The following is a 20,402-nucleotide window of genomic DNA, read 5'->3' as shown; positions in this document are numbered from 1 at the left end:
TTCGCGCTTGCCGGCTGACCGCTTACTTCTGTGTGAAGGGCTTTCCCGCCGCAATCAGTTTGTCCAGTCAGCTCATCGTGTGCGTCAGCGGACTTCAGATGCAGAGAGGAGGAGTTGACAAAGGTGTCCGGGTTCGAGTCAGGGGAAGAGCGGTTCCAGAAGTCAGGTAAGACAAAAACAGAATCCAAAAAATAAAGCGAACGAGTTCATGACAGGGTGAGAATTTGGTGAAATCCGAAAACGTAAAAAAAAAAAAAACTGACGAGGGCTTTTCTTTTTCTAGACGGCTTTTCTAAATTGTTGCTCGGGTTTAGGGAAGTGAGCAGGCAGGCGGGTCAATCAGTAAAATTGGTTGGGTTCAGGGAAGGAGGAGGGTGGGTCAGCCGATTGGCCGGTCGCGCGGTCAGTCAGACAGCGGCCTCTGGTGGGTTGACAAGAGAACAGCGCGGGCGCAAACGGCACTCGCGAGAGACGTTCGAGATACGAAAAAGCGCACACAGCGGCCTCTCCCGGGTTCGCTAAAACAAAAACTGCACAAATTAGTACCTTCCAGGACGTATTTCGCGGTTGCCAGAAACGTCTGCTTGACTACGTTTTCAGAATGAGCCTGGGTTGGAAGTCTTGTATATATAGTCTTAAAAGGCTGTTTCCTAGTAAAAGTTCTTATTTTATATTAAGTCATTAAAAAAAGATGTGTTCAAACCAAATTGGTGATTTGCCTTCAAATAGTTTTTTTTCCAGATGAAAATTGTGTTTCTACTAGTTAAATCTTTTTACATTTAAAAGACGTAAGACAGTTCTGTTTAATACTGAATAACTATTCATATTCAATACTAGTCTGATAAGCATAAGCATTATTATGAGCATGTTTTTGGAAATCTCATGATATATTTTTGACCACAGGTTGGCACCTTACTCAAGGTTCTCAGCAAGTTTATAATGTAGTCAAAAATGCTAATGTGCATAAGGACATAAATGGCTGACAGCCAAAATGGCCAATACTTTAATGTTGAATATCAGTTTGATTTTGTTTTAAATGTAGTGAGACCAGTCTTGTGATTTTTGCATAAACTGTTCAGCAGTGGTGTAAAATAACTAATTACAAATACTCAAATTTCTGCAATTGAGTGGTTTTTCTTTGGAATTGTAATTTACTAAGTAGTTTTAAAACTGTGTGTACTTTTTTCCCTTGAGTACATTTATAGTGCAGTATCAGTACTTTTAATTGAATTTAATTCACCTTTATTTCTATAGCGCTTTCACAATGTAGATTGTGTCAAAGCAGATTCACATAGAAGATCATAGTAAATTGAAACGGTGTCAGTTCAGTTTTCAGTGTTTAAGTTCAGTTCAGTTTAGCTCAGTTCAGTGTGGTTTAATAATCACTACTGAGAGTCCAAACACTAAAGAGCAAATCCATCGATGCGCAGCTCTACAGATCCTAAACCATGCAAGCCAGTGGCGACAGCGGCGAGGAAAAAAAATTACCAATTGGCGAAAGTGAAGAATTAAAAAACCTAGAGAGAAACCAGGCTCAATTGGGCACAACCATTTCTCCTCTGGCCAAACGTCTTGTGCAGAGTTGCAGTCTGGGCACCAGAGGCTGGAGAATGCTGGACCTCAGCGAAGACTCGTCTGTCCCTGGAGCGTCACAGGAATCAGTCACATGCTCTCCACTCCTCCTTGACCACCACAGCAGCTGCTCAGGATACGGCCTGGTCCAGGATATGGAAAGCTTGGGATCATCTTGTCGCTGGTCTTGGGTCGAATCAGTGGCGCTGCATAGTCCGAGTATCCCTAAGTGGAAATAGAGAATACACATAATAATTAGCGTAGCTGCTGTTCTGCATATAAACGAGATGCAGGAACCTGCATTATAATCACATCAAAAACTAACTGAAGACATGGGTGATTTTTTGAATTGCAGCAAATTATTTGGAAGATTAACATTGTCCAAGAAGATGTCCAAAACATTTACATGCATTGACCCAGAGACTGTTTAAAGGCATGTCACTTATGACAAGATGACGGATGTTTGATGTATGATGACCGAAATTGCCTTAAACACCCAGCAGACACAAGACGTCAACATGACGTCAGATTGATGTTGTACCCTAACTTCATGGAGGTTGAAATGAAAATCGGGTTAACGTCAGAACTCGACATCAGGCCGATGTCAATGTCCAACATTCAACCTACAACGAACTACATATCAACGTCTGATGATGTTACAGCTTAGCGTTGTGTGGATGTTACCACCATGACGTCTATCAGATGTTGGATTTTGGTTGACATACCTGATGAATAAATATCAGTATTGGACGTCAGTGTAACAGTGGTTTAAAATGTTGGCTCGACGTTGAATTTAAAATATCAACACTATTTGACGATGTTATTGAACATGTAATATAACTTTGTCTTTAGACATGGGCTAGATCTTGAATTTGGTCACTCGACATCATTACCTAAATCTAACCTAATATTAACGTCTTATGATGTTGTGTGCCTGCTGAGCAATAACTAAATTCACTACAGAATGTTACGTTTACACACATATCCACAAATTGCATGTAAACGTGTCAGCTTTTACAGCGTGATACTCACATCTCACTACTCTTTAGTGCTTTTAAAAGAGCTAATTTTTACTAATACTTTGAGTAATATTCACATCAGACTTTTACTCTACTCACACTACAATTTTAGGCACCTAATGTTACTTTTACTTGAGTATGAGTTTTCATTACTCTTTCCACCACTGCTGTTCAGACAGAATATGCGAAAATTGCCATTTTTCACACTTCCATACCACTAGATGGCAGTGTGAAAACTGAGTTTGCAATCTCGCATAGAATGATCTGAATACACCCAGGTTTCAAAATATATGCTGCGTCCGAAACCGCATACTTCCATACTATATAGTACGCCAAAATCAGTATGCGAGCCGAGTAGTATGTCCGAATACATAGAATTCGAAAATCAGTATGCGAGAAGTACCCGGATGACTTACTACTTCCAGCGAAATTCTGAAGTGCGCATCTCATGCACGCTGCGCTATCCCATGATGCCCCGCGAGCGAATTCATGAATGGGAGTGAAGCGATGCAAATTACGCAAGTAGGTCGCGTGACCATGACAAAATGGCGGATGTAGTACGTCCGAATTCCATTCATACTTTCACATTCATACTGTATAGAACGTACTTTTCTAACGACCGAGCAGTACGTTTAAATTCAAATACAGTACCTACTGAGTAGTAGGCGGTTTCGGACGCAGCCATAGCCTTTACTTTCTTGCATACTTTAGTGAGACTTTGAATGTTCAACCTGAATTCAGTGCTCTCATGCTGATGTTTGTCTGAAGATGACCAGGCTTAGTTTTATGTAATAATCGTGACAGGGTTTGAATGAGTGTTTGCTTTTTTGTCAAAGTCGACAGACGAGTGTAACTGACTCTCTGTGTGTCTGTTTCACCCTGTGGCATCGGGTCACCTTGATTCTGTCTAGTCCAATGCCAGATTCTGTGGTCCAGCTGGAAATATCTCTCTCTCTCTCTGTCTTTCCCTGTCTTATACAACCATACAGCACACACACACACATTCAAAATGTTTAGCTGACATACAGTAGCTAAGATGCTCAGCTTATCTGTGTACATATACAGATGGATTCTTACACATCAACACATGAGGACTGTGGAATAATAGTGAATCTCTTGACTTATTTGACTCACAAATGCGCAACAGACGGCACATTTGTGCATAAGAAATTCAGTGTGTTTCACAAACTGACACTGTTACTAAAGATGCTGTTTTTGGTGTTTATATGTGCGAAATGGGAAAGGGGGAGATGGCGGGGGGGTTACGTCTGTGTTTGTAAATGATAAATGAGTGTGTAGTTTTGAGGTGTGTGCAACCGATGGCTGTTAGTGTGTGCGCATTTGGTCTCCTGGAGAGACTGTGGCTCATTAGTTTCTGAGGCGATGAGAGAGGTCTGCTCCAAAAATAACACACACCATTTCCTGTCCATTAAACCACAATTTCACACCAATCTGAGCTTAACGACGTACGCGCGCGCATGCACAATAAATATCTCCCCTGACATACGCTTAGCCTCTAAAATCCTCGGAGACACACAACATCAATCCTACACACACATACACGCACTGTCCCATTAAATATCGATTTCACACCAATCTGAGCGTCTCCTCGGTCTGGGCTTGTTGGAGGACAGGGATGGAGGGACGCAGGGGAGGCAGCGCGAGTAAGATGTATGGCGTGATATGAATCTTGCTGGGTTTTTTTTGCATGATAATTTCATTTCGTTTCATATTTGGCCAATTTGTTAGTGGTTATAGTAGAGCAGTTGTTTTTAGGTTTTAATTTATGGGTAAATTCTTGTGGAGAGAGCATTTTATGCTATGTAGGTCAGGAAGAGTCAGACGTCTATTCTGATTTACAACAATACATTCAATAACAGATGGGTAAAATCAAGTCTTCTCTTTTTTTTTTCGATAATCCGCTTCACTCTGACATATGTCACAACACCTTAGTTTCCATTTCATGTGGTTTTTAAAAGTCCTTGCCAAGTCATCATAAGCTGTTGAAATAATCATGAAGTCATAGGTACACTCATTGGTACAATGGTGTGGGAATTTGCTCTGTAGTGCGATGCAATAGACTGATTTCACACAGCCGCCATTTTTAAAAGCGAAATTGAGGCTGCGGTGGGAAGAAACCTGGAAGTATCGTTGGTAGTTACTTGGGAACGTTGTGTACTTGGCTGTATATCTTATCAGCTAAGAGAAAGTGACACAAATTAAAAATTTCACCGCCTTCAGAGTGACCCGAAGGTCCGTTCTGAATGAATGGTAAAAATAAAAAGGGATATCAGAGCTCATCTTCAGCTAATTTAAGGGAAATGGCACAAGTTAGCTAATGTTTTCTTTTCTAATGTTTTCACAAGTTTTACATGCCATTTATCAAACTCGAGTTAATGAACTGATTCTTTCACTATATTAGACTTGTCACGATACTGAATTAAAAGAAAAATGTCAATTTCCCGCTAACATTAAATCCCTTGAGACCTGAATTATGTTCCAAATTTCAGAAAAATGGGATGTCATGTGATGTCCATTGTAATGGACGCAGGGTCTGAAGGCACTGTTTATGGCGTTCTTAAACAGCGCTGATTTGCAATTGTGTTCACGTGCTCAACAGAAATGACTGTGATTGACCGAAAAGGTCATCAGTTCACCCACCGCTGTTCACCGAGTACATGCTCAGACGAGCGATCTGCTTGATGACTTGACTGATCTTCACGGGTGCTTCGCGCTTCAGTGTCTGTGTATCTGTGATTGCACTGGGTAAAGAGCGGTAAACTGATGAGCACTGGTGAACACTATGTTAGCAGGAAATGGACGTTTTTAAAACTTCAATACCGGGACAACACTATTACAGACAACACGAGGGTGTGCTTCAGAGGACTGCAGTGTTTTATTGCTCACCAGGTTACATAGGCTGAGGCAGGAAAGCGTCCCCACAGTGTTTAACTGGTGCCATGAACTGAAGCCGAGGAGGACACTTGAGCATATTACTCTTAAAGAGATTGTGATGTTGTTTGATGCTAAACTGCTTTTAATTGTTTAAATTAAACATACTGAATGATATTAAAGTGATATTTACATCATATCTGCAGTTTGAAATCTTGGCAACAGCTGGTTTTTAGTACACAGGATGTTGCTGCAATGTTTGCAGTGCTGATCCTATACTTCTGGGTGTCTTCCCACGGAAGCCTCACTTTGGTTCTTTAAAATGGCGGCCGCGTGAAATAAGTTTATGGGGTATAAGCCACTGATAAGCTTTCAGCAAAAGTTGGCTATTTTAAATTTCATGAGGTTCTTTTTACAGCATCAGTGTTGTAATGTCATTAAAAATAGGGCTGGGCGAATTGGCCAAAAATGTAAATCTCAATTAGTTGAACATTTTAACTTAATTAAGATTAATGAATGATTATTTTATGTATTAATTAGATTTTTTTTGCCCTCATAGTTCGATAATAAGTTTTGTACAGTAAATATGTTCACACCTTACTACACTATCTACAATGATTATTTATTGAACATCAACTGAAATAAAACACACATTGCTTAAAACGAACAGTCATACATAAATAACACACCCTTTTTTGTAAATAAAATTAATTTCACATTTTCATGTTAAAAGTAGTAAATATCAGTATCTTTTCTAAATAAAATACCTCTTGTATATCCTGTAAATATCCTGCAATGCATTTCTTGAATCTTCTGTAAACAGATGTTTTAACGTAAATAATAATTTTATTGTATTGAAAAATATGGCATCTCAAGGCATCTCTGGTGCAGCTTCCAATCATCTTCATAGTGTAAACGTGCGATGTGTAGTTAAATTTTTTTGAGAGGGTATGCGACCGCGTAAAGGCTGTGTGTTCGGCGCAGAATTTATAATCAGCTTTAACAGAGCTGGGTCACATGACTCCAAACGCAGTAGGGAAAGTAATTAAAAAATTGACCTGAAAAAATTTGATCGATTATAGGCTCTGAAGGTCAATTTCAATTACTTTTCAATTAATCACCCAGTCCTAATTAAAGAACATTCCGTTAATTAGACTTAAGCATTTGTTTTGTTGTTCAAGCGTAAAACGAGATGAAAGAGCGCAGAAACTCCATTGAAAATACTGTGGTAAAATAAATGTCTATATTTTAAACACATGATGAGAAAAAATAGATTTAAATGCAATGCTTTTTGTCCAGTCTGATACAAATTTTATATCGTGTCTCAGTCAGGCAGTGAAGATCATTGATTTTTAAAGAAATCAGATCTTAGACGTGGCAGTTTTGTAATAAGAGACTGTTCACTGGAAGCGATTGGACTGGCTGACTGAAGATTAAAAGTCTGTGAGCATATACTCTATTTCAGCGGTTTTCAAACTGGGGGCCGCCAGATGGCGCTAGGGGGGCGCAAAGAAATTCTAGATGAGGGGTAATCAATGGGCCCACTTGGATTAATTTTGTGTTCTGTGTCATTCTGTAGATTAATGTATTTCTTTATTTATGTTGGCTTGAGAAAGCCAACATACTGTTATGCTACTCTGTCCTTGAAAACAAACGTATCTCCTCCTAGGCCGTTCATGCCACAAGGCCCAAATGTGGTCAAAATGTGCCTTCTACATTCAAGATTGTTGCTATATCTCCTCATGCCTATAAGACTTATTGTTTTTTAATAAAAAATGTTAAATATTAAATTTTTTATAATCCGAGCATATGAAAAATTATACAAGCCCCAAATTTGGCCAAAAGCTGTATTTAGATGCGTTAGATTTTGTTGCTATATCTTTAAGATTTATCAGACTTTTAGTTTTCCAATAAATAATTTTTAAGCATTATTTTTCTTAAAATATGGCAAGCCATTTTTGACCTAAACTCCATGTTTTTTACTGATATGGCAAGCCATTTTTGTATGTGTCACTTTCACACTTATTAAGCACTGTATTTTCAAAAAAATACAGCAAGCCATTTTTACATAATGTTTATTCCCTTAGTCCCTTTATTAATCAGGGGTCGCCACAACGGAATGATCCGCCAACTTATCCAGCATTTGTTTTACACAGCGAATGCCCTTCCAGCCGCAACCCAACACCAGGAATACATAATGTTCAAGTCCTGTTTTTGACACTCATAAAGACTGTCATAGAAACATCGAGGTTGATTGAGATCACTCATATTGCCAAGAAGCTTTGATGTATCATCACTAACCTGTCAAATGTCCCCATAGCAATAAAACAGTATAACCTAGCAACCATTTAAAAATAGCAATATCTCTACATCAGAACATCGTAGGGACCTGGGCATTGGCTTGTTTGACTCATGCTAGCAAATGGGACTTCCTGTGTACTATGCATGGTAACAATGATAATGGAAGCCAAGTGCTAATAACGATTAGCTGCATGCTATGAATGATTATCTAAATGCAATAACATATGCTAGAAATGCCTACTAAGTGCTAGCATTTGATCAAACATGATCAAAAAACACGAGCATTGCCATTTAGCAACTGCTTAGCAACTACCTAACAATGCCATAATTGTTTTAGCAACTGCCTAGCAACCACTTAGCAACCGCCGCCGTGCTTTCTGCCAACTGCCATTCCCAGTCCTAGCGCAGTCACGTTGGCTTTCTCAAGCCAACATCAAAGTTTATCAATGAACTTTAGGTTCTAGTTATAATTTGAGCTCAAAAGTACCGCAAATATTAAGCTTTATGCTTGTGCCATTTAAATGTAGTTAACGGCATTATGCACAGGAACTTTTATTGAATAAGCGCTTCTGGCGGGGCGCTTCCGGTGATTTTTGGCGCTTGTCTGATGCCATGTTTACCTTTTACTTACGCTTATCTCGTTTACGCTCAAACAAGTAAATGAATGCTCAGGTTTAAGTAAAGTTGTTAATTTGATTTTTTTAGGTCCTCAAAAGAATTCGCCCTACACAAAGGGGCCCTCGGCTGAAAAAGTTTGAAAACCACTGCTCTATTTATTGATTGTTAGAGAGCTGTGGTGGGTTGACAAAAAAAGCAGATGCAGTGTATGGAGATTCATTTATTTTAAATAAAAAAATCAATTATTCAAGTAAATTGTTTATATGGAATAGATGTCGAAGGCTGTATTCGAAAGCTCTGAAATGCTACCCCCAAAGGTCTGAAAGTATCAAGGCACGTCCAAATCAAAATTCGCCTTCACTTCTTGTTTCCCAAGATGCCTTCTTCTGGTTGAATTTCAAAGGAAGCGTACAGTATAGATGTATCCTTCGCTGTCTTCAAAATCCCAGAAACCTCTGCGTTCCATTTCTGGCAGATGAGCTAAAAATAAAATAAAGATGGCACTTGAATGCCACTTGAGTGTCAATGTATGTGCAAATGTTAGTTTTTATCCAACATTATGCACACATGATGACATTTCTAATGAGAAGTTAATATTGTAAGCAGATATACCTGTAGTTATCATCAAATCTGTCTCTTTCTGTTTTGTCGTGCATGATTAAATCTTTATGCTGTCTCAGACGTCTGAAATCAGTTTTATGAGGTGCCTTTGTGCGCAAGTGCTGTGCCTGATAGGACAATAAGGCAACATGTCAGCAGCCTATACTCAAAAAATGTTGCTGCTTGGTCAAAATACTTATTTAAAATGAGCCGAAACAACACAGTTCTTGAGCGTTTTTGTGACAAGTTAAAGGTGCAGTAGGTGATCTGCCAAAAAGCTAACCGCTTAGCATATTATCTTTGGACGGCAGGGAGGGACTGTGATTCAAAGCCACACCGCCTGAAATCACGAGCGCGCGCAACAGCCGACAGACAACACACTAGTTCAGGTCATTCGCCAGTTAGTTAGTGCCAGCACCGTGCAGGAATTACATTTATTATACTTAGCCACACTTACATGCTATTTCAGAGCGAATATTTAGAGTACCATGGTAAACAGTATAGGAAGGCTATCATTGTTCAAAAATGACCCAATGTGAATATAAAAGCAACTTCAGCTCAGTAAAGCAGTTAGGCGGAATAGCGCTATTTACTGGTGTTTTGTTGTTAAACTAAATATAAATCTACATTATAGATGCTGTCAAAGAATCTTATGAAACTGAAAGTAATCACATAAATTTTTCACCAGGAGATTTCAGTTGCTGAACAACACGTGCATATAAGTCATTCATAACAGAACACAATCTAACAAAATAGTTTCAAAACAGAACATTACCTGTCTAACAGTAATACTTCAACCATGGTGTCGTCCTTCCTCCAGCGTGCTAAAGTAACTCCAATATTGATTCAGGTATTTAAAAGTTTCAATTCAGCTTTTGATTTCTCCCGGTCCGTCTCATGACCGTGCGGCCGCTTTAAGAGAGAATTATATCCGCGCCTGGCTTTACAATAATCGGCCCGAGCTCGGCTGTCCTTCGGCGCCTCCGGCTCCGACTCGGCATCTGCGAGCGGCCCGCAGCTCAAAATCTACATTTGCTGACAGACAGTCTGACCAGCTTATCGGAATTAAGGGAGATGTCGGTTCGACTCAATTTAATTGGATGAACATTTTTTTGTTTTATGCTTTACCCAGAATATAAAAATACATATAAACACATTTAGATAATTTACTGTAATCATTACTATTGGACTGTAAAGAGACTTTCAACCAGCACAAAAAAAAATGTTTTTGAAGACAATCACCTACTGCACCTTTAATTTTTTTACGTTTAATCAACCTAAATTGATAAAAACCATTAGGGTTAACTTAATTCATTTGCTTGAGATGAGGGTATGGTGTGAAAGCCAGCATTGTTTACCGTGTAAGCGTTCAGACACAGCCGTAGAATGTAAGAAGGGGTGTACTTCAGGTTAGGATGATGTCTGACTGCTATATGTGCTCTCCTCCTGGTCCTGGAACTTCTTGATCTCAACTTCCCTTGGGCCTGTGAAGGGCAAGTATGCTTTATATGGAGGAAGCGATAAGGGATTCCCTCTGAAGCCTTTACTTTTCTTGTTTTATGTTTCTTTTATTCAAATGAAATGTCTCTCTGAGGCCATGTGTCACAGTGTGCTTATCCCACCACAAGGGCATCATTGAGGAAGAACGAATAAAATGGTATCTTCATTTATCATCTTACCACCAAGAGCTGTGGGATTTATTTCCATTACTGTCATGTTCTGTAGCCATAAAACAGTTAGACGTATTACCAGGACAGTCCCTCTGGAGAAACCCAGGGTTAAGTGTCTCGTTCAAGGCCACAGTTGATAACTTCTGTCTCTCTTCTAATAGGAATCAAACCAGTAACCTTCCAGCTACCAGGCCTTATAGCTTAGCTTTCAGGTTTAACTAAGGAAAAGTGAGACCTTTGTGACCAACGTTCTCAAAAGTATCCTAACATCTGTCTTTGCCTAACGTTCCCTCAGGCCTTGGCGATTTCACCATCATCATCTCAATGCCCTTGGAGTTATCAAGGACAACTTTAAGAGAGGTATTTATTATTCTTCACCTCAGTCCTAGGAACTATTTTTTTAACCTGTCATGGGATCAGTGGAATTTTTGAGTGTCCATATGCAGAGTTGGAAGCAGGGAGCATTTTAATTGTGGTTGGGAATCCAAATAAATAACTTTCTCCAGATGATTTAGACCTCCTTAGGTGCCTTTAAATTGGTATTACTTTTAGTTTTTTAACACACTAGACAATTCAACTAGATTTATTACTGTGGGAGACATCAGACATAAGAATAAGAGAGGGCTTCAGGGGTCTACTTGGATTAAAAACCTAAGGTCCAACCCCGAGTGCCTCAAACATGTGTTTGGTTTGATATTACCAGCCTTGTGTCTTGAGTTATTTCCAACAAATTTTCATTTTTCTAAGCTGACCTGATAAAGATTAGATTAGATTCAACTTTATTTCCATTACACAAGTACAAGTACAAGGCAACGAAATGCAGTTTAGGGTCTAACCAGGAGTGCAATAGCAGCAGCTGCAGGATAAAGGTATATGCTATAAAGTGCATTCAAAAGTGTGTACCCCATGCACGCTGCGCTTTCCAATGATGCCCCACGAGTGAATTAATGAATGGGAGTGAAGCGCCGCAACTGACGCATGTAGGCCCCGTGGCCATGACAGAACGGCGGATGTAGTTTGTCCGAATTCCATTCATACTTTTCCCATTCATACTTTTTCCAATGGCCGAGTAGTACGTTTAAATTCAAATGCAGTACCTACTGAGTAGCAGGCAAATTCGGACGCAGCCATTGTTTCATCTTCATTTACAAGTAACATATTCAAAGCTACTTTATAGGCTATTTCTGTCACATTGAATCCCGTCCCTTTGTGCCCCCTGGCGGCATAGTCACAAACTGCGGTCAAACCTTACCGTACGTTCACACCGAAAGCGGCGAGAGCGTCCAAGGTCGCTCTGGCCGCCCTGGCGACAACGCTGTCTGCCTTCAGCTCTGGCGGCGAAAGCGTCAAAACTCGCTACATTGATCTCGTACTTAAAGGAGCCGTTGCAGCATATCAGTTACATTCCTGCATAAGGCATGTTTTTAGCGTGAAAATGTTGCGCACTTCTTATCAAATTCATAAAACAATGGAAGGATCAAGTTGCATGTGGTGTGACTTTGCTCTATTTATCCAATATGTGTCCATATGTCTGAAATATCCTGAAGCAGCTATACTGTTTTGTACTGTCACATCGCGTGAGATTCCCTCTTTTTTAAGATAAATTTATATAACATTAATGAACATCAGTAACTTATTTAATGCATGTTCCTGTAAGAAAACATTGTAAATAATTGGAAATCCAGCGACCATAATAATCAAACCCTTGGGAACAACTGTGGTCGGAACCAAAGTTCACAGGTCTGTGTTCTCTGAACTGCTATCAAGCGATGGACGTCTTCATTCTGATTGCTTGCCGCCGAACCGCGTCATAGCTCATTACCATAAAGTTGACTTCATTTCAACTCTCCTCGACGCTCACGCCGGCGAAGACGCGCCGCGCTGCTCCTCGCCGCTTATCGTCGCCTATCGCCGCCGGCTCTCTTTGAAAATGAATGACTTCCGGCTACTTTTACGCTGTCGCCGCTTTCGGTGTGAACGTACGGTTAAAAACACGTTCTTACTCCTTTAGAGCAGCGGCGGTACAAGGCATGGCGGTAATTCTCATATCAAAGTGTCACCTACTGAAGCTTCAAAGGGCTTTTCTTTGTGTGCAGAAGCCTGTCACAGGACATGAGATAGATGGATAGTGTTAGAGACAACTCTAGTGAATCCATGATTGATTAGTCTATCGATTACATTTTTATCAAGCTATCCAACAAAATCTCACGGCAATTCGTAACTTTTTGATTTAGTGGCTAATTCGTATGAATTCGTACAATCTAATTCGTGCAATTTAGTACGACTTGCTCATCCCGCAATGACGGTTGGATTTAGGGGTGGGGTTAGGTGCCACACCTCCTTTTTAAAATCATACAATTTCGTATGACTGAACTCGTACGAATTCGTACAAATTAGCCACTAAACTGGCAAAACGTAAAATACTTACGTTTTCTCGTGAGATCAGGCTGAGCCATCACATTTTATGTACTAATCCATACTCTCAACTGAAAGCCGAACTCAGAAATAACTTGTATCCAACAGGGAGGTAATGATGTGAAGTAATAATAAGCAAATAAATAAAGCTTGGATTTTTCGAGAGGTTAAAAACTCAGAGTTTCCGGTTTCAGAATAGCTGATCTGAGTTGGGTCAATCAACTTTGAGTAGACCAACTCAGAGTAAGACTATAAAAAGGCATTATCAATGGAGCTCAGATATTACAAGTGACTATGACAACATCTGAAAAAAAGAGATCAGCATTTCTTTCTCCAGCTGAACTTGATGTGCTCATGCAAAGTCAAATATGACCATATTTAAAAAGCAACACCACTGCATCAGTGAAACAGAAACAGTAAGCGTGGGGAAAACATAGCTGCTCAAGTTCATGCATAATCTATCATATAAAGTATTTAAATATGTAAGTAATAATAAAAAAGTAATGTAATGTGTGGCGTTTATAAATAAAATTACACAAGTTCCCACTTTAATACATGTTGATTAGTTTTAATAGAATTAACAGTGCACTGGTGTGTCTGCCTCTATTATTGATCGAGTGGAGGAGGTTGATATGACATTTAGACTGTAAGCAGAACTAAAAAAAATTGTTTTTAGAATGAATAATCCATTAATCTAGTTACATGTCGAAGGTCTGAATTTAAGCTAATTTTTTATCAAAAAAGGACTAGCCATTCTAGTACGTGACTTTGTTCTTTGTGTGACTGAAATGTAGGGAATAGCTGTGTTTCCATTCAAATATATTAATTGAATTTACAAAACTGGAACAAAAGACGTGCGAATAAAGCAGCGTTTGCATCCAACGAATCAAAGAGAACAAAATCGTCACTTCCTGATTAACTGGCGCCAAATAACAACGGTGAAAACAGAATTTACTGCGATAGAAGAAGCTGCGTCAATCTTTTCTTTATTTAATAAATGTACTTGTGGTTCAGAAGACAATATTGACACACAATGAACACCTGGGGGCGTTTGAAGCCATATGAGATGTGGAGAACAGACGCTTTTCACACTCTGGAGGTAATTGATAATATACATTAATACTGAAATAGTTAAGGCATTTTAGAATGGTCAAAACAACATTTAAGATGTTTTACAATGTGCTCAGCCTGCTGGTTTGTCTATTCACACACATTTTTATCATCATCTCTTATAACAAACCTTTTTTTAATGCACATACTGGAATTTGTTCAGTAAAAGTATTTTATAAATGAAGTTTCACAAACTAATTTCGAGAGGAGCACGTGATATGATTGACTGCACTCATTAGCTAGCCAATCAGATCGATCCAAACTCACTATAAGTAACCTAGCTAAGAACTACTCCCTTATCTTCGTTTTCCCGAAGAAACCCCCCATCCACTCCTTCTCCATTCCTATTTTGCCGAGGGGAGCTCTCGAGAACATCTGATCTCATACTCCCCTCACATGCTTTATGGACCTGGCGGGAGCCCTGGGCTCAACTATCTCCGAGCTCAGGGTTCTCTCCCGGGACAGCATGCCAAACCTGCTAACTTGCTAACAAGTTGTTAAACAGGATCTAAGTATGAACTCTTGAAAGTTTATTCTACTCATTTATGCGCATGCTTTTATGCCTATTTTCAAAAGTTAATTGCATCATGACGTTTCCATCAATTGTTTTTTTGCGCATCACCAAAATGAGCATTAAAACAGGTGGGTGAAAATGTAAGGGTAAAGCGAGAAATACCGCTCGTCTTAAAAAAAGGGGAGGAGACCGACAGAAACTCAGAGTTTAGAGTATAAAACCTTCTCCTGACTAGGTTAGGTTTACAGAGTAAAGCCTGGTTTATACTTCTGCGTCAAGTGACCGGCGTAACCCACGGCGCATGCAACGCGCGTAGCTGTGCATTTATACTTCTGCGCGCTGTCTCTGTTGGTCTGCATTAACACTTCCGAAACGCTAGTTGGCAGTGAGGTGTAAATGTTCCTCTGTGTCGAGTTTCTTCGCTGCTATTTTGCTTTTCCTTAACACTTCTTGGATGTACAAGTGGCTCAAACTCGCTCATTTTGAGGCAGGAACCGGCGGACGTGCAACAACTTTAACTATGAGGTAAACACAAAGCAAAACTTTCCATCCGGAGGTCCTTCACGGGACTCCACACTTGTAAACAATCGCTCCATCAGGCTTGCACCATTCACGCAGCTTTCGGTCCCGCTTAGACTCGTCAGCACTACCAAGCCGACCGATCACAGAGCTTGCGCTACGCGTCGTTGCGACGTGCAGTTACATTTTTTGAGAGGTGCACGTCAGCAACGCCGATGGCCACGGCGAAGGGCTATGCGCCAGCGCCGTAGCATACGCCGGCGTTTGACGCAGAAGTATAAATCAGCCTTAAGTTACCACGGTAACTGACTCTGAGTTAAAGTTACCTCTCTTCCAGAAACTGGCTTAACGTACCCTGCTTTTTCGAGATAAACCTGGCATTGTGAAACGGAAAACCCAGAGTTTCTCTCATTTTTAGGTTTAACATACTCTGACTTTTCACTTAACCTCCTTTCTGCCCGGGCCTCAGGTTATACTTCCGGGTTTCTTCCCACTGCAACCTCGCTTTCGCATTTAAAATGGTGGCCACCTGAAATCAGTTGATTGTTGACACTGAAATAACTTTGCAAATGTTTACAATCTATGGGAACTAGAAGTTGCTGAGACTTTTATTTCAGCATGTTGATGAACTTCCAACTAAAACAGAATATTAAGTAGGTGGCGAGGCTTTATTTTTGCTCGTCATTCCCTTGTAGCAATCGAACATTAAAAGGGGAATTGGTAAGAACAATGTGGCTGAAGCCATCAAATTGATGTCAACTAAAGGACCGTCACTCCAGACACAGAAGCAAATGGTTAGATTTTGATTGAAGATTACCAAAACAAACAAATAAAATGAACTGATTGACAAGCATAGATTAACTGTTCACTTGAATAAAAACATGTGCTAGCAAAACAAACCTTGTAAATTAAAAATTTACACAGACCATTCTGAGGAAAATGCCATTCTGCAGTCCTCATACTCACCTTTTGTATAGGAATCTGAGTCTAAGGGTTGTACTGTAGGTTATAACCTCTATTAGATCATCATGTTGTTTAAATAATTAGCTGATAGGCCTCAAGGGGGCTCTTGCAATAATACATTAAATAGATGAGTTTGTGACCATCTGGGCCATATCGTTTTAATGCCAAGTAGGACATACAGGATCAGGAGGTCCTACTTATGACTGCCATCACGTCTGACAGCATCCCCTTCAGGCTCTGGTCCTTTGCTATATTTTTAGAAGTTGCTTCCTGGAGAGGAATTAGTTCTGGATTGAGGGTGGCATAATCAAGAAGAACCACAGGGAATATTTTGATTGCAGACCTACATGAACCCATCTGAGTACACTGGAAGAGGACATTAATACCTGTTTCACATTGCAATGCGGTGTGGTCTGAAAGTCGTACATCTAAGTTGCTGAGGCTGGAATTGAGCATTGCAATTTTAAACACTCAAACAAAATGACTTGATACTTGTTTAAACTGGTTATTAAAAGTCAGTTGTAGCAACACAATTCCTAAGGTTTTTTTTTGGGACAACTCAATAGTTTCATGTTTAATCCACTTACATTTGTAAACAGGATTAAGTAAACTTAATTGATCTATGTTTAGATGATATGAAAGAATTGTGTGGAACCCAGGATTTTTACAGTGCAGGATATTTGCAGTGCAATTACTGATGCTGTTGAAAACATGTAAACATGACACTTTAGAAACTAGCATTTTAAAATGTCCCTATTATGGATTATAAAAAGTTCATACTTTGGTTTTGGGATGCTGGTTCTTTTCATTCAATCAATCCTCGCTGTCTATAGCACTGCTTTAAGTTGTCTTGTGAGTGGGTGGTAGATGGAGGATGTAGGTGGAGGATGTCAGCTCCATTGGTCTTCATGGGGGAAACCACTTACTGCATTCATCATGCCTGAACACAACCACATACAGATTCAAGACTATGTTTTGCGTAAAGGTTCAAGAAATCCTTGAGTATCTTTTTTGAGATTTTAACAGATTTGTGTGTATTGAGCCTCAGTTAAGACGATGTGAATACCTGTAAGCTTTAATTGTGGGGAAAACTGAATAATTTTGAGCTTTTGTCAGCTAATTTCATCTTCCGGGTTTGAAATGATTTTTGGGGCAGGATCAAAATCGGTGACATAGTGCAAAACTGCAAGTGAAGTGATGACGTGTCGGTTTCTTATTATTATTCATAGCGGAGTTTTCTTAGCCGGCTTCTTAATTATTCATGATTGATTTCTTCAGTTGTTTGTGTTGTGACCAATTTGCAGCGCGCTTCTTTAGTAGTTTGTATTGTGACTATTTGCAGCGTGTTTCTTCAGTTATTTGTGTTGTAAGCAATTTGCAACACATGTGCTGTCAAATTGATAAAGATCGTTTCTTTATTTGCTGGTGTGTTTTTGTAATTGCATGTGCCTTCTTAAATTGCAGCACCTTAAGCTCTCTCAGCCACCATAACATTGTTCCCAAATGACAGATGAAAGTAGAGAGAACATAGCCAAAGTCCACATGCACAGAACACTGCAATGTCCCTTTGGCACTTGGAATTCCAAGAACTGACTGCTGTATGGAAATGGAGCATTTTATTTATTTATATTTTTGGTTAGGCTTTCACTAGAGACAGATTGGTGCATGTGGTTTCTGAATGATAGCAGGAGGGAGTCACAACACTTTACTGTGGCTCTCAGCTTGGGGTTGGTGAAACATGCAGTTTTTTCAGCCTGGAGTTAAAGACATTTCTCAGTTATCCTTTTCAGTGGTCTTATTTTGGTGGATTGTTTTACTATGGGTCTTTTCCCAACATCCAGAGTTATAAATAACCAAACAAACAACCCAGAAGACCCATTCACCCACCAAACCCAACAACCAACCCACTCACCCACCACGCAACCAATCATTGAATCAATCCACCTGCTTTGAATGTTATCACTCGATTGAATGGGCATTATCAGTGGTTATGATAACATTCAAATTGGCTGATCAATTAGTCAATACATTCTGTACTGTAATTTATAAAAGAACATAATAGAGAATAGAATAGAAAAGAATAGAATAGATGAGAATACTGTGCCCTAATCAGGCTTTGCACTGCAAGAAATGTGAGAATGTGTGACGTGCTGACAATCAGTCATAAAACACAAAACATCAAAAAAACATGCACATGGAAATGACCCAGCCGAGGCTCGAACCAGCGACCTTTTTGCTGTGAGGCAATTGTGCTACCCACTGCACCACCACGCCGCACCCTGGACATAACATTTCATAGGAAATTTTGACAAAGTCATATTATTGTTGGCTGTGACAGATTTGACAGTTATTATATTTATTGTTACTGAAAATGTTCGACTGAGTTCCAAAACACACTTGCGGCCAATCAACAGTAATCAGGGGCGTGTCTTGTTACTATAGCAGACATATAAGGGCATGTTTGTTTTGGCTCTTTCAAATTCCAACATTCTTTGGCAAAAGTTACTGACAATTTCAGTTACTGACTGTGCTATTTGGCTTAACCAATGCATTTTAAGCCCCTATTTTCAAGAAACTGTATTTAAATTGACATGTTCCCTACACCTTGGCTGAAATTGGCTGAGCTTGAAATTATATAATATAAAAATAAAAGATTTGTGGCATACCCAGGGCTACCAACAGTTGGTGGTAGCTTGGAGTGAAAATGTTTCCGTTCCCTAAAATATATTTCTGAGATGGGCATGCGTGAGAAAGTGGATGTGTGGCGTGAGGATACTATCAATTGCTTGGGTCTCACGCTGAATGCGTGCGAGTTGGCAGCCCTGGCTATTTCAGTGTTTGCAGTGTCTTTAATTATTACAGAAGTGTGAAAGGTTATTTATAATCATAATCCTGTATTGTGCATGTTAATACCCTTTGAATTGAACATGCTTGGAACTGGAATTCGAGATCTTCCGTCAAACTGTTTCATGGGATTAATACGGGAGTGCTCTGTGTCTTAATTAAAATGGTTTACCATGTGAGCTACCAAGCATACTGATCACACCAGAAAAGTTGTCAAGTTGTTTATTTGTTACAAATCTTGCTTTTATTGTACTGTGCAAATGTGCGGACAGAATGTCTGTAAAAATCTTTAGATTTACCTAGTTTGAATGTTTGGTTCTTTTTGTTTATTTGTGAGAAGCTGTAGGAAGTTGGTTGCCATTTTTCTTCTTTTGTTTACCTTTTTTCTCCTCTTCAAGAATAGAAAGGAAGTATTTTTGTATTTTGCTTTTCTTTCATTCTTATATATATATATTGGACTGACAGTTTCAATTTACTAGAACTTCTATGTTAAGCTGCTTTGACACAATCAACGTTGTAAAAGCGCTATAGAATTGAATATTCATTAGATTAGGTAGATTTAATTACTTGGGTTAAGGTTTTGTTTGTTGTGTTGGCATTAGTGGAAGAGTTCAAGTATTTTGGTGTTGTTCATGAGTGAGGGAATGATGGAACATGAGATTGACAGGTCGATTGCTGCAGCGGCAGCAGTAATACTGTCGATGTACCGGTTCGTTGTGGTAAAGCAGGAGCTGAGCCATAAGGCAAAGCTCTAGATTTACCAGTCAACCTACGTTACTACTCTCACCTATGGTCATGAGCTTAGAGTCATGACAGAAAGGAGAAGATCTCAGAAACAAGCGGCCGAAATGACATTCCTTCACATGGTGGCAGGGTAAGCCTTTATAAATAGGGTGAGGAATTCTGTCACCCTAGAGGAGCTCGGAGTAGAGCCTCTCCCCCTCTACATTGAGAGAAGTCAGCTTCTCTGAGTTGGCTCAGGCATTGGTTTCGAAAGCCTCCTGGACGCTTACCAAGGGAGGTGTTGGAGGGACTATATCTTTCGGCTGGCCTGGGAATGCCTCGGGATCCCCCCGATATAATATAATAATAATTGTTTATTAATGCCTGTGACAGCGGTGGTGTAATTTTGACAGTGGAGTGTCGCTTTTTGATTCATACTCGTAATCAGGTCTTCGTGTCCGTGGTGAAACTGTATTTCGTGTTTGTAAAGTACACCCATCGTAAATTCATCAGTCCTATACAAACAGACAATGAAAATGTCGTATCTATGTCTGTTCTAATCGCAGATTTTAAAATTGTACCCTTGTAAAATTTGAGTATGTTCCGTTTTCCTTTACGATTTTATGATTACAGATACGTAAT

General features: G+C 39.6%; 2 protein-coding genes across 2 annotated transcripts in view; one reads left to right on the top strand and one right to left on the bottom strand.

Annotated features, from left to right (window-relative positions):
* dsg2.2 (desmoglein 2, tandem duplicate 2) overlaps nt 1-20,402 on the bottom strand; it is a 713,230-nt gene that overhangs the window by 326,945 nt on the left and 365,883 nt on the right. The window lies entirely within an intron of this gene.
* usp24 (ubiquitin specific peptidase 24) overlaps nt 1-20,402 on the top strand; it is a 746,345-nt gene that overhangs the window by 532,599 nt on the left and 193,344 nt on the right. The window lies entirely within an intron of this gene.

The sequence above is a fragment of the Danio rerio genome, chromosome 20 (genome assembly GCF_049306965.1).
Source record: "Danio rerio strain Tuebingen ecotype United States chromosome 20, GRCz12tu, whole genome shotgun sequence".
NCBI classification, from domain to species: Eukaryota; Metazoa; Chordata; class Actinopteri; order Cypriniformes; family Danionidae; genus Danio; species Danio rerio.
This window is presented reverse-complemented; position numbering and strand designations above follow the sequence as displayed.